Below are 13137 nucleotides of genomic sequence, written 5' to 3' on the forward strand. Positions count from 1 at the left end.
CTGCACCCTTGAACTCGCAATCTCAATTTGCGAATCGCTAATTGCGATTCGCAAATTGAGATTGTCTTCCCATTCATTCCTATGGGCCTCTAGGCCCATAGGAATTAATGGGGAGGTATTCATTAATTGCGACTCGCAATTTGCGAGCCGCAATTAAGGAATTGTAAGGAATCGCTATTTTTATAGTGATTGCTTGATGCATTCCATTTTGCTATTCCTTATTGGCGTTTCCTTATTTTTCGCTAATAAGGAATCGCAAAATGGATGCTTGATGCATCTGGCCCCATGTGTTTTGGAGCTTGCGAATAATACTTATTGTTAGAGACTGTGTTCAGCTTGCCAGTCATCAGAAAACCATTCCTATATTTATTTATTATTCATTGATTTACTTATTTATTTGATTGTTTTCATAGAGCACGTACAAGGCCAGAAGGACTTGAGCACCTTACCTAGATCGCAGCATAGTGCGTAAAAACAGAACAAAATCGCAGTCTACAGTGTGAGCCGCAGACATGTCTAGGTCCCAATACAGGAATCGGGAACTTAGAGTGTGCTAAAACTATGTGGTTCACCAGTGACATGTGTCAATTTAAGGCAATTTTGTTCGATCCGTTAGTCCCCTACATCACCAGGGGCCAGATGTACCAAAAAGTCAGTTTGCGATTTCCTAATTGTGAATTTTTGCCAATTGCGATTAGGAAATCACAAGAAGCTATGCACAACAGTGTCTCAGACACGGTTTGCGATTTCCAATGAGTCGCAAATGGACCTGCCTTATCAATATTCATAAGGCAGGTCAATTTGCGACCTATTGGAAATGACTACATGCACAAGTATTGTGGCCTGCTGGTCTCAGCAGACCACCATGTCTGTGAATGCTTTTTGAATAAAGCAATATTATTTTTTGTAATGCAGTCCCTTTTCCTTAAGGGTAATCTGGGTTGCATGACAAAAATAAAAATGAAAAGTGTTCTAATAATTTTATACGAGTAGGCATTGCTCCGTGGGGCAGCTGCCTGCTCTAAAAAAAATGTTTTCACGCACATTTACAAAGGAGAAGTGATCCCTTGGGGACCACTTCCTGTTTGAGAATGGGTTACCGCCTCCTCTACTGAGTCAGCAAATTTTTTATGTTTTACGCCCGCATTTTGGTCGCAAAACATTCATAGATACCATTGCTAATCCATATTTGGAAGGGACATCCTAAGCATTCACCTTCCAAATATCGAATCGCAAATGCAAAAAGCACTTTGGTAACAAGTTACAGAGTCACACTTTCAGCCTGATGTACATGGACTTGCGTTTGGGATTTCCTAATCACAATTGTTTGTGAATCACTATTAGGAAATTGCAAACAGCTATGTATAACAGTGTGTTTTACACTGTTTGCTATTCCCAATGGGTTGCAAGGGGCCTGCCTCATTAATATTCACGAGACAGGTTACAGTTGGAATGGCTAGCACTCATAGGGATGGTGGCCTGCTGTGACTGCTTTTTAAAAAAACTGTTTTTTATTTTGAAATGCAGCCTATTTTCCTCAAAGGAAAACGAGATGCATTTAAAAAGAAACATGAAAACTTTCCTTTTAGTTTTTTAAGATTAGGCAGGGCTCCGTGGGACTTTGGGAGTCGTACCTGAGCAAGGACAAGGTGCTGCAGGTGGGTTGCAGTGAATGTATTGCTCCACTTAAACATGGAATGAGAGAGGTGAAAGTAGTGAAAGCTGCCCTCTGCATATATTTACCATCTTTGCGTATGATATACTTTGCGACTGAAGCAATTTCGGACACTTTGTATACTTTATTATACCCCGGAGAGGATTGTAAGTGGTCTTGAGGGGGTCGCACAGGGAGGGGTCTATGAAAGGATGCACTGTAATTGTCCCAAATGTGGGCTATATGCAGCCGATATTACCCATATGTTTGTAACGTGTCCTGTTGTAAGTCTTTTTTGAGATAAGATATCAGCAGCAACCAAACTTGGACTTGGGGTTGAATTCATATTCACGACAGCTGAAAAGATGCTAGGACATAAGGAAGATGGTGGTCAGTATAGGTCTATAACAGCAATTATGTTAGTTGCTGCCCGGCTGGTGGTAGCTAGAGCTTGGATCTCTCCCAAACCCCCCACTGTGATGGAATGGTGGTTAATTGTTAAAGAAACGGGGGAAAGGGAGAAGGCGTTAGCTAAAGCGAGGGGTATCCTGGCCCTGCAAAAATACCGGTCCATATGAGGCTGTTTGGAAGAGCTGGATGGCTAATAGTGGGGGGAATCTTAGTCGTTGTTTCTTTGTGATCTTTCAGATATTTGTTCGCTTATAACCATTTCTAAATGGATGTTTATATTTACAGACTTGCATATGTATACTTGGTTGTTAATACCTCAGTAGAATTCCCACCTTCTATTATTTTATTTTTTTGTGCTTTCCTTTTTGACTGTACTTCTTTTTGACAGTAAAAAACTTTAAAAAATATTTTAAAAAATTACATGGCCAATATGGGAGGAACTCAGGTGCCGTGTAAGGTCTAAAGGAATGCTGAAAATGTTTAGCGGCAATGTTCAGATGTCTTACTTTTCTTGTGGTGTTTCATCTTATATGTTCTACCAATAGAAGCGGTACCAGAAAGAAGCGTCAAATGTCATTGTACGTAACAGATTAACTGTGCCTCTGCACATGACCGTCATCTGAGGCAAAACCGCATGATTCAATCAGTTACAAAAAAAAAATCTAATTTCATTCATTCATCTCTGGGCAGTTGTTTTTGTGTCACAGAAGCCTTTACTTTTAGTCTTTTTATGGTACCCATGATATTTGATGCTAAGGACCATATATATATCAATATTTCAAATAACGATTGCCTATTTACAATTATTTGCGAACCGCAATTAGGTAAACGCTATTTGAATGTATGAAACTCCATAAGTTCCATTAAGCATTTCCTAATGGGTAGCAAATTAACCTTTCTCATTAATATTAATGAGGCAGGTCTAAATGTGCGACCAATTAGGAATCACTAAAATCACAGGGATGGTGGCCTTTCTGAGTCAGCATACCACCAGGGCCGGACTGGCCATTGCGGGCACTGGGCAAACCCCCAGAGCGCCGCAAGGGTGGGGGCCGGTTTTGGGCCCCCTGGGGGCTGTCTTTGTTACAGGACCGTTTTTGCAGCGTAGCTACAAAATCAGCCCTGTAACAAAATCGGCCAAAAACCGGCCCTGGAAAAGAGCACGGGTACACCCCCAACGGACCGGTGGGGGGTGGCGGCCGAGCACTTTGCCAGGGCCGGTTTTCGTTCACAGTCCGGCCCTGCATACCACCATGTCTGTGATTGCTTTTAAATAAAGCAATCATTTTTTTTTAATGGAGTCTGTTTTCCTTAATGGAAAACAACAGGTTGCATTTGAAAAAGAAAAATTAAAAGGTTTCTTTTCATTTTTTAAGAGCAATCTCAAAGTTCCTGTTTACGAATGGGTTACCATCTATTTCAAGTAGGTGGTAAAATGCAAATGTTTTGCGACCGCATTTCGGTCATAAATCATTCCTACATACCACTGCGATTCAGTATTAGGAAGAAACGCCACAAACCCTCCTGTTCCTAATGCTGAATTTGTATGTATTCGCCATTCCAAATTGCAATTCAGTAACATGTTACAGAATCGCAAATTGGAATGCATGCATTCCAAAATGCATTTACCAATCGCAAATTCCCGATTTTGCTGTAAAATGCATCATAGATGTAGCCATTAATCATTTGAGGGGCTTCTGTTTTTAAACACAGTGTAATATACTTCCCATTTTGATAAACGGATTTGGGGAATAAGTAGTGAATTGGTGTGGATCGTGCCAGTGACATATACTAGTTTGACACCTTCGTGCAGGAGATTGTGATATAATAACACAGATAACATACAATTTCCTGAATCATGTAGTGTGGAACTGTATTCTTTCATGTCCAATGCCAAGAACAAGCTATACGTTTGAACACTTGCGCACCGTCCAGAATATCTTAGTGCTGTGCCTGATTACTTCTTGGAATCTGATCAAAAAAACACATGGCCCAATTTTCATTCCATTAAAGGAAAGGTACTGGGGCCAGCTTAAAAGTAAAAAGTCCTTAGACATTATCAACCTAAAAGCTCTATTCTTATATCTCTAAGATATGATCCTTCGAAATCAGACAGCCACCGTTAATAAGAGCCAGGATTGCATTTCAGTCTCCAAGGCGCAGATAACAAGAAAATAATAATGAAAGGGAAGTGCGTACGAACTGCAACTTCACATGTTGTACTACACAGCTACATTTTGGAAGAACCAACTCAATTGGCTCAGAAAAATTCAAGTTTATTTTTAAATAAGATTATATTTCCGATTGCAGAGCTAGCCAATTACACTAGTTTACTATGGGCTTTGCAAGTAATGCAGAACCTGGTGTACATGCTTCCATGGCCAGAGCCAGTGGCGGCTGGTGACATTTGAAGATGATGGGGCGTAAATGTTTGGTATGACTTTTATGTAGCAAGCAAAGTGAGCAAGTGAAATGGACAAACATGGGGTCCAGGGTGGGTCTTCTGAGAAAAAATTGAAATAAGATTGGCAAATGGTGCATTTTAAAGCAAATGAATTTAGTGCTGAAAAGCAATGCTTATAAAGCTTATATAGTCTTTAAGTATTAAACACAATAAAATCTGAATTATATCTTTCTGCATTTATGCGTTTACCCGTTACTGTAATGTGCAAATTGTACAGCACGCCAACTTCAGCCCTAGAAAAGTATGTGCTTGCCCAGTGTCTTGCGCTGCATGTGGCAAAAAACTTTGGAAGAAAATGCTCTATCCAAGCTTTGGGAAGCACCCACCACTGCTGGCTGCAATTAGTCATGTAGAAAATGTGCTGACAGGTCTTTAAGTGGGATGAAAAGTGTGGGGGCTCTGGAAAAGGGTAAACATAAAATACATTTCTGTGATCCCCATAGTGTGCCACCCAACTGGTATTTTGGTTTCTCTCTGAGATATTATTGCATCCACATATATAACACAACATATGACATACACCTAAAATCTATCAGTATGCTAATGGTTGCTCACTGTTTAAGATAAATGAGTAACAACAAGGATTTGTTATAAATAATTGACTTTGGAAATGTTTCAATTCTGAAAATTGTGAGTCTGTGAATTAAATAGTATTGGGGCATGTGGTGCGAGTTTCGGCCTTCAGTTATGTGTGCTTTATATTAGATAAATATGTCCTTTTTCGCTGCATATCTCATCCACCTGCACATCTTCAATAGCCTCTCTTTCTTCCACAGCACCCCTTTTTCACTCTTCTCCAAATGCACTTCCCCTCATCTCCCTCACATCCAACCATACACTGCACTCACTCACATATAAGCAATTTCTTTCCTTTTGCTTTTGCCTTGTACATATTTTGACATATTTACCTTCACACACATTTTCGCAGAATTTTAATTACAACTGGAATACATGACCATCGTTCTGTGTACTCTACCAAGAGGCCAACCCACTGCTTTGGCTTCAGCCTCAGCATTAGACATCTCTGTCAAAGCCCCTCATAAACACCTGTTACTATTCAAAGCATGCACTATGCAAGAATATTACAATGCATGGGAAACAATGCAGAAATACAACATGATAAAATAGCTAACACTATTGGGGAATGTAAGATTAAATAAAGTATGTGAAAAAAGAGAGGAACTAAATTGCCGATATGCATTGCCTTTACATTTTTAACATTTATTATTCACAAATCAATAAATATTTTAGCAATAATGTTGGTGGCCAGGGCCAGTTTAATTCCCATACAGCAGATAACTGTATTTTACTTTAAGCACATATTTCTTACTTTGTGCATGACTTGGATATTTGGATCAACTTTGCAAGGGAACAAAAACCCTGCTTGTCTTTTGGATCAATACCGCGGGGGAACAAATACAGCAGTTCTACTTCTAAAGAGCCCAGCAACATGAATCCAGGGCCTGAGGTGTCACAGTGGGGGAGGTTAGCTTGACCTGGGGTCTCAGCACAATATACATAACACAAGATTAGCATTATAACACTTCCCATTACTGAGGACAAGTCACCAAATCACAAAAGCTTGCATGATGAAAGAGAAAGTGTTGGAACATGCTTGTGACTGACATTTGACCGCCCTCCCACAAAGGCGGAGACTCCGACTCCGACTCCTGAAACCATGATGCTGAAAGCGTCACTGGCCTATAGTAGCTACTACCATAGTTTACAATGGCAATGACGGGCTTTAGAATAGTAAGCTGTGTGTTGTGCATTATGCGTTGTACATCAAAGTTCCCAAAGTTGATTTACTGCCTGTCTTCTGTCTCCTGCTTCATAGTGAGGTGCGGCAGGCAGCCTGGGACAGACAACCCAGACTTAAACACTTTAATTTGTTTAGAGGTACAATTGAATCTCTAAATAATCGATTTATTTAACATTTTTGCAGGAATGTGTAAGAATTTCAGTTGGCACTGCCCCAGAGCCCAAATGGAGAAACTGCCCATGGCTGTAGCATCCATTCAGTGCTCTCTTTCATCTTCCCAGTGGTTTGTAGATTTGGGTGCTGCTTTGACCCAAAATACCCTATGCCCCATTCATAAACTGTCTGCTTTGTGGGCTGATTTGAGTACTCTGTCCAGAGTGGAGTCTTGTTTTCAGTCAGACCCTATATCTTCCAGGCAGGAGCAGTATTGGAGAAACTCTGTGCCTGCCTAGCACAACCGCTGACCAAAGACCAGGAAGAAGGGGCCAGAAAAAGAGTGTACAACCTACATTTCTGTGTTTTTCAATGATCAGTGGGGCGGTTTCTAGGCATGATAACGTAGACTATGTTGCATTGTGCCATCTGCTGAGGGAATATGGAGGGAAGAAAGACCACAGGTAGACTAACACAGCCCTGGCTTGAAAGAGGCGTGAAATGTATACCTTTTAGGTCCCAGCACACATAGCGCTTTGGGTGAGCCCCTTGCTCTTGATTGGATGGCTTCTATCTAATTTGTCTCCTCTTGACTTGATGGCTTGCCTTCCTATTCTTGTGTTCATCCCACCCAGGGGCATCTGATTGATTGACTTGTATCCTTCTTCTGCTCACTTTGCTGGCATTTAGGAAACTAATTTTTTCTTTTCCTTTTAGCATTGCGTGTTTCCTTCCACTATCGTCCATATGCTGCTTTCCACCTTCGCTTTGCCCCACCCTGATTCCACTCTCTATCAGTGTTGCATTCCTCTTTCCACAAATATGTCTGTTACTTCATTGCACTTCAGAGAATTGCACCCCCCTTGGCTGAGTGTTCCCCCAATGCACAAAGTAATATCCGTTGATTTACATTAAGTCAGTTTGAGGCAGGTTAATCCTTTTTCATGAATTGAATTCATTTACTTTAAATGTTGTTTGTAATCCAAATAGATTTGAACTGAAAACAGTAAAACTGAAAACTCCAAGTTATATTCCAAATATGTAGTCCCCAAATTAGTAGTCCCAATGCTTTTAGCGCTACTGGGAGCCCTTCATCAGGGGAATGTATTCCCAAATAAATGAACTAAAAAACACACGAGTCAGCTGCAAAGGTAGCTGCCAAGAGTGACATGGCCAAAAACTCCTGGCGTTTAATAATGCTTAATTATTAACCTCTCGGATTCCTCTCACACTGAAATGGCAGTCCACCTTGAACATACCGTTAAAGTGCTTTGAACTGAATGACAATTAAGGATTTTATTCTATTTCCAGATTGCAGGTTCCAATATCAGTAATATAGTCCAGTAGATTTACTTACTGTCTCATAATATGTTATTAGATGCGGAATGATTCTATGTACCTTGCAGCTCTCATGTTTCAATCCCAGAAAAATACCTGAGCAGTTTAAGGGCCAGTTGAAAATATGTGTGCGAGTAATACGTAATATAAAATTCAGAAGTATTTGACATTAAAGCGATGGTTGAACCTTTCAAATCAAATAAAAAATGACTTTATTCGGTTTTAAATAGTAGAAAACCATAAAAGTACATACATATGAATCAAAATACATTTATAACAGTTAATATAATATTTTTAAAAGATAATACAGACTGGGTATAAAAAAGAAGCCAATGGATATTTACATTAAGCAGCATTAGGAATACATCAGTCTTCTGTTAAAGGTTGCTCCTATGACAAATACAGAATTTTAAAAATGTAACAATGGTAAGTGCCATACAGTCAAATTCGATAAGTTGAAGGACCATGAAAGCAGGCCGACAATGGCGTAAACCCAAACTTTTTAAAATTGGAAGTAGCCAGCGTTTTCTTGGTTCGACATAGAATTTACAGAAAAAGGTTAAATGTATTAGCGATTGGGTTGAGATATCGTCACAGGGACAAGGAGGCAATAGGTTTGACCAATCATTAATTTTTGGAAAAGTGACCAATCGATAAAAAATGTTGAACCTTAAACGGGTCAACAAAAACCTATCATAACCAGACAAATTCCAGGTTAAAAAAGGTTGAATGGCCACTGTCAATTGAATCAGCAAAGAGTGTTGAGCCGAGATTTTATTGGCTTTGGAGGCCAGGCGCAGATCCGCTAGGTGGCACAGACGTAAGGTTTTTAAACATTTTCTTGACACTTCTGCTATTAGTAGGGGGTTGAGATAATATTTTTCAAGACCCAAGTCATACAAAAACTTCTTAACATAGCGAATCCAATCAATCTTGGCAGAGTATTCAAGTGCAAGGCAGTCCTTCAACAGGTTTGGCTAAAAACTAATTTGGCCGATGACCAAATTCGGTGCCATAGCTGGCTGCATTTTGATGGTATCAGAAATGTAGGGTAGGTCTACTTCTATATGGCAACTGAAAGTTGAGGTACCTTGCGGAACAGCGAGGAGAAACCTCAAGAAGCTGTTCTCCACTTTTTGGAGGACTTCCACCTGTACATATCCCCACACCCCGGCTCCATAGATGGCAGTACTGATACATTTTGCCTGGTAAACACGAATCATCTCAACCAGGGATCTTTTTCCTAGTCTCTGTATAAAACATACTAGCGCAATGGTTGACCTTAAAAACAAGAGCTCTCTAGCCTCTGTAGCTTTTCTCCATGAACCTTTTTCATCTATCAAGATTCCAAGATAGGGATAAGTAGTTGTATTCTCCACCCTGGAATTATTAATAAAGATGTCTCTCCTTCTTTAGGGTTTAGCACCTGAGCTCATTTTAAACGTTTTTTTAATATTAACTTTTAAATTGAGATTAAACATAAAGGTAGTATATCTGTTAAGTGAGCGTTGGAGTTCCAGGGGGGTGCGGGCGATGATCACAACATCGTCCGCTTAGAGAAGAGCTGGTATCGGACGATCATAAAGCAGATGTAGGTCTTGGCACCCCTCCAACATGGCTTTTTCTAAACCGTTAGTATAAAGGGTAAAAAGAAAGGGGGCCAGGACACAACCCTGCCTGACACCCCGCTCAACTCTAAACGGCGCTGTCAACTCACCTGCAACTCCAAATCTAACTCTAGCCGTTGCATTAGAGTACATTTCACGGAGAAAATTAACTAAGGGGAGGTCGACACCCATTTCTATTAGAATAGCCCATAATTTCGAATGGCCTACCCAGTCAAAGGCAGATGTTCGGTCTACGTAGGCCATGTGAAGGTTCCCAACTTTTGCATTAACGTATTTGCTCATAATTAAAATTTAAGACTTGCTCAGTGGTACTCATACTATCCCTAATCCATATTGGAGATCCGGATAGATTTTATTGTCATCTGCCCATTGTTGAAGGCGTTCTAATATAATGCGTCCCACAATCTTTCCCAAAGAATCTAATAACGAGATGGGGCGATAACAGGATGGACTCTGTCAGTCTCCCTTTTTATATATGGGTACTAGGATAGAGAGTGACCATGAGTCTAATAGTCCAACTTTACATGTTGCTTCCAGAACTCTAAGCAAGATCGGCACCCAAAGATCCTTATTATGTTAGTAAAGGTCTACCGGGACCCCATCGGGGCCTGGCGCCTTTCCCCCCCTGCTTGCCATTAAGGCCAATTCGACTTCAGCCTGAGTAAAATCTAAAACAAGAGGAGTAAATGAAGATATGGAGCACAAACCATTAGTTCCTACTATGTTCTGGGCTGTCAACGCGCTAGCGTCTTGTCCACAAATCTTGGAAAAATGTTCCACCCAAGATGTTTCGTCAATTGCCATTTCTATTTTATTGAATCTCTGGTTCCTGAGAGAAATGGAGTTTTAAATATTTTCAAAAGGTAGTGCTATCTTTCATAAAGCAACTCCATTGGAGTTCCTGCTTCATTTCATTTTTCCTCAGTCGAATTGCGGAATGATACGTTTTTCGAAGGTGACTTATTACTTGCTTATTTCTACTGGGTTATGAAGGGCGGTTTTCAAATTACAGTATGCTTTAGTACAAACACTGTTAAATCATCCTACCTTATTTCCCTTGTTCTCTTTAGGTTTAACGCATATAGCTTTACAGAGATTGTCACATCCATGAAATTATCCTCAATCTCCTGGGGAGTAGCACTCTCATCTAAACAGATATTGATGGCTTGTAACGAGTTCACAACAACCTTCTCCATGATCTTGACCGGGTCAGCATATTCCTACTTAAGAGAGTAACCATTTAATCTGTTCAAAAGCAGATTGTCCTCACCATGTGATCTCAGTTGGCAAATCTTCTCTCTCCCCTTTGGGAGAGAAAGGGTGACGGAATTTGGAAAGTGGTCACTAAAGGCACAATCATGTGTTTTTAAATTCAAAGTGAGAGGTGCCGCCATGGATGACAATAAAATAAAATCTATACAACTAAAGAAACCTCTGCCATTAAAAGTTGGGGTAAGGGGGACTATTGGCGACATTAATTAGTTTACCAAGGATAATTGAAGAATAACTAGAGTCTAATTTAAACATGATTCCCGCTCTGATTGGGTATAAAATGAGTTAGGATGTCATCTTTCTCTCCTTGTAAACCACAAATTATATTATCATTGTGGACACACACGGCAAGGTTAAAGTCACCACCCCAGATAATAGAGGGTCTTTTGTTTTGATATTTATTTTTAAGTTCCAGAAGGATGTCACGTAGTTCTTTAAGAGTATCAATCAGCTTGGATTGTGATAAGTTGTTATAAAAGTTAACTAAGATTAAAATATCGAATTTGTTAACATCTAGAATAATTATTTGAAAGATAACCTCCAGTTTTAATGCAGTAATTTCCCGTACAGTGATTAAATTGGAAATATAAGTCGACAAACCTCCCTTTGCTCGCCCTGATAGGGACGGGGTAGCAAGCGAATGGTAGGTTTTATAACCGTTTAGGTGAATAGATGATACAGCCCACGTTTCTTGAAAGCAAAGAATGGAGTAGGCCAGGGAAAAGGTCAACCACTCATCGTAGTTGACCTTAGATCGTAGGCCAGCAATATTCCAAAAAAGGATACTCAATATTGGCCCTCTCAGCGTGTTTTCTTGATGGGGGATAGATGTGACAAAATCTTCTGTGGGAACTGGTGGAAGGACGTCTGCTCTGGAGATAGGGGTTGAAGGAACATTATGCATAAGCCCTGAAATCTATGACATAGGTCTAGTGTCTAATGTAGCTGGTGAGGATACTAGCTCCATCTCGTCTGAGACAGGTACGGAGTTCTTATTAGGAGTTAATACATTGTATACCTGCTCCTCCCCCTTTAGAGGCAGACTAGGGAATTTTTCTAAATGGATCTTTTTTCCAAACAATGTGTATTTCTAGGGAAATGAGCTGATTGTCAGTCCACTGAATTTAGAGGGGATAGTGCCTCAAACATATTTGGCGTTAGGATGGAAAGAGTCCCTACTCCTCTGGGGCAAAAAGTTAGGTTTATAAAAGAAGCCCAGAGGAAGAGCCATATTACTTGAACTTTGAGAAGAGACTTCCTCCTTGTGCATTAATAAGGATCAAACCATTCTGGGGAGTCGAAAATTAATGATAATGTAATCACCAGGGATGGTCTTTACGGAGGCACCAACCCATCCCACTCTTCGAACCATCAAAATGTTGTTAATGTGGTAGGGACTGAAGTTCTTACATTTAATTAACCAGTCCGCTGCTTTATTGCGGAGAGACATCCAAGATTCATGCTGCCCCTGTTTTAATGCCGGAACCCCAGTCAATATCAGTACATATGGGAAAGAAGCAGGTGCTAAATCTAGTGTTCCTATAGTCTGATACTCAGGGGATTTTTGAAGGGTGTTTCGTCCGTCTGAACCAATACTACTCTTGTCTCCCTCCCTATTTAGATGCTTGGGTGCAGGGTCCTCAACTATACATTGAGGTGCCATTACTGTTTGTAGTTCTCTTAGTCTACCATTCATTTTCTCCTGGTTAGGGTTCATTAAACCCTGAGTGTGAGGGAGGCTGGATCCCGTTGTGCCAAGGCAAGGTTCTATTTTTTCAAGACTGTTACCAATTGAACCTACAACCTCTGTCAACTGCTCAATTATTTCCTCCTGACGACCAAATCATTCTTCAATAAGAGTGCTTATCTGAAGCATCATCGAACTGATCTTGGATTCTAGCAACCCTCTGACTAGCTCTTCAAGAGCTACCTGCGTACCCGAAGGAGACTGATTAGAATTAGAAAAAGGAGCTTCAACCTGAGAACCCATAGATTTAGAAATTAAATCTGTTTGTGTTTCCGCTGAGGCACAGGCACATATTCGGGGGCCAGAGCCAACGGCTCCTATATTACTTTGATCTTTACCCCTCTTTGCGCTTTTCTTATTAGTTCTCAATGTGTTCACCTTAGACTGCTTAGTTTGTTTCCGGGTTTGCGGTCTTGTCCCTAGTGGTGAACTATTATCAGAGTCCCTCAGTTGATTTATAGATTGCGAAAGTTGTTTAACAATCAGGGGGTTACTATCTTTTGTATGGATAATAATTTGAGGTGTTAGGGGAATATTGGATCCTTCTTCCCTGGTTATTGGGAACTGTATGGAGTCAAGTGAGAGCCGCAGTTCCGTTAACTTGATCTCATGAGTTAGGAGCAACTCGGCTCTGGTCAAAAAGGCATCTAACGTGCCTACCATGCTCATACGTTTCTCCATATTCCTTAATTACAATATATCCTACCA

General features: G+C 40.4%; 1 protein-coding gene across 2 annotated transcripts in view; it reads left to right on the forward strand.

Annotated features, from left to right (window-relative positions):
* LOC147711410 (cGMP-dependent protein kinase 2-like) overlaps positions 1 to 13137 on the forward strand; it is a 2360133-nt gene that overhangs the window by 1457358 nt on the left and 889638 nt on the right. The gene's annotated exons all lie outside the window — the stretch shown is intronic.

Source organism: Lissotriton vulgaris, chromosome 5, assembly GCF_964263255.1.
Source record: "Lissotriton vulgaris chromosome 5, aLisVul1.2, whole genome shotgun sequence".
In the NCBI taxonomy this organism is placed as follows: Eukaryota; Metazoa; Chordata; class Amphibia; order Caudata; family Salamandridae; genus Lissotriton; species Lissotriton vulgaris.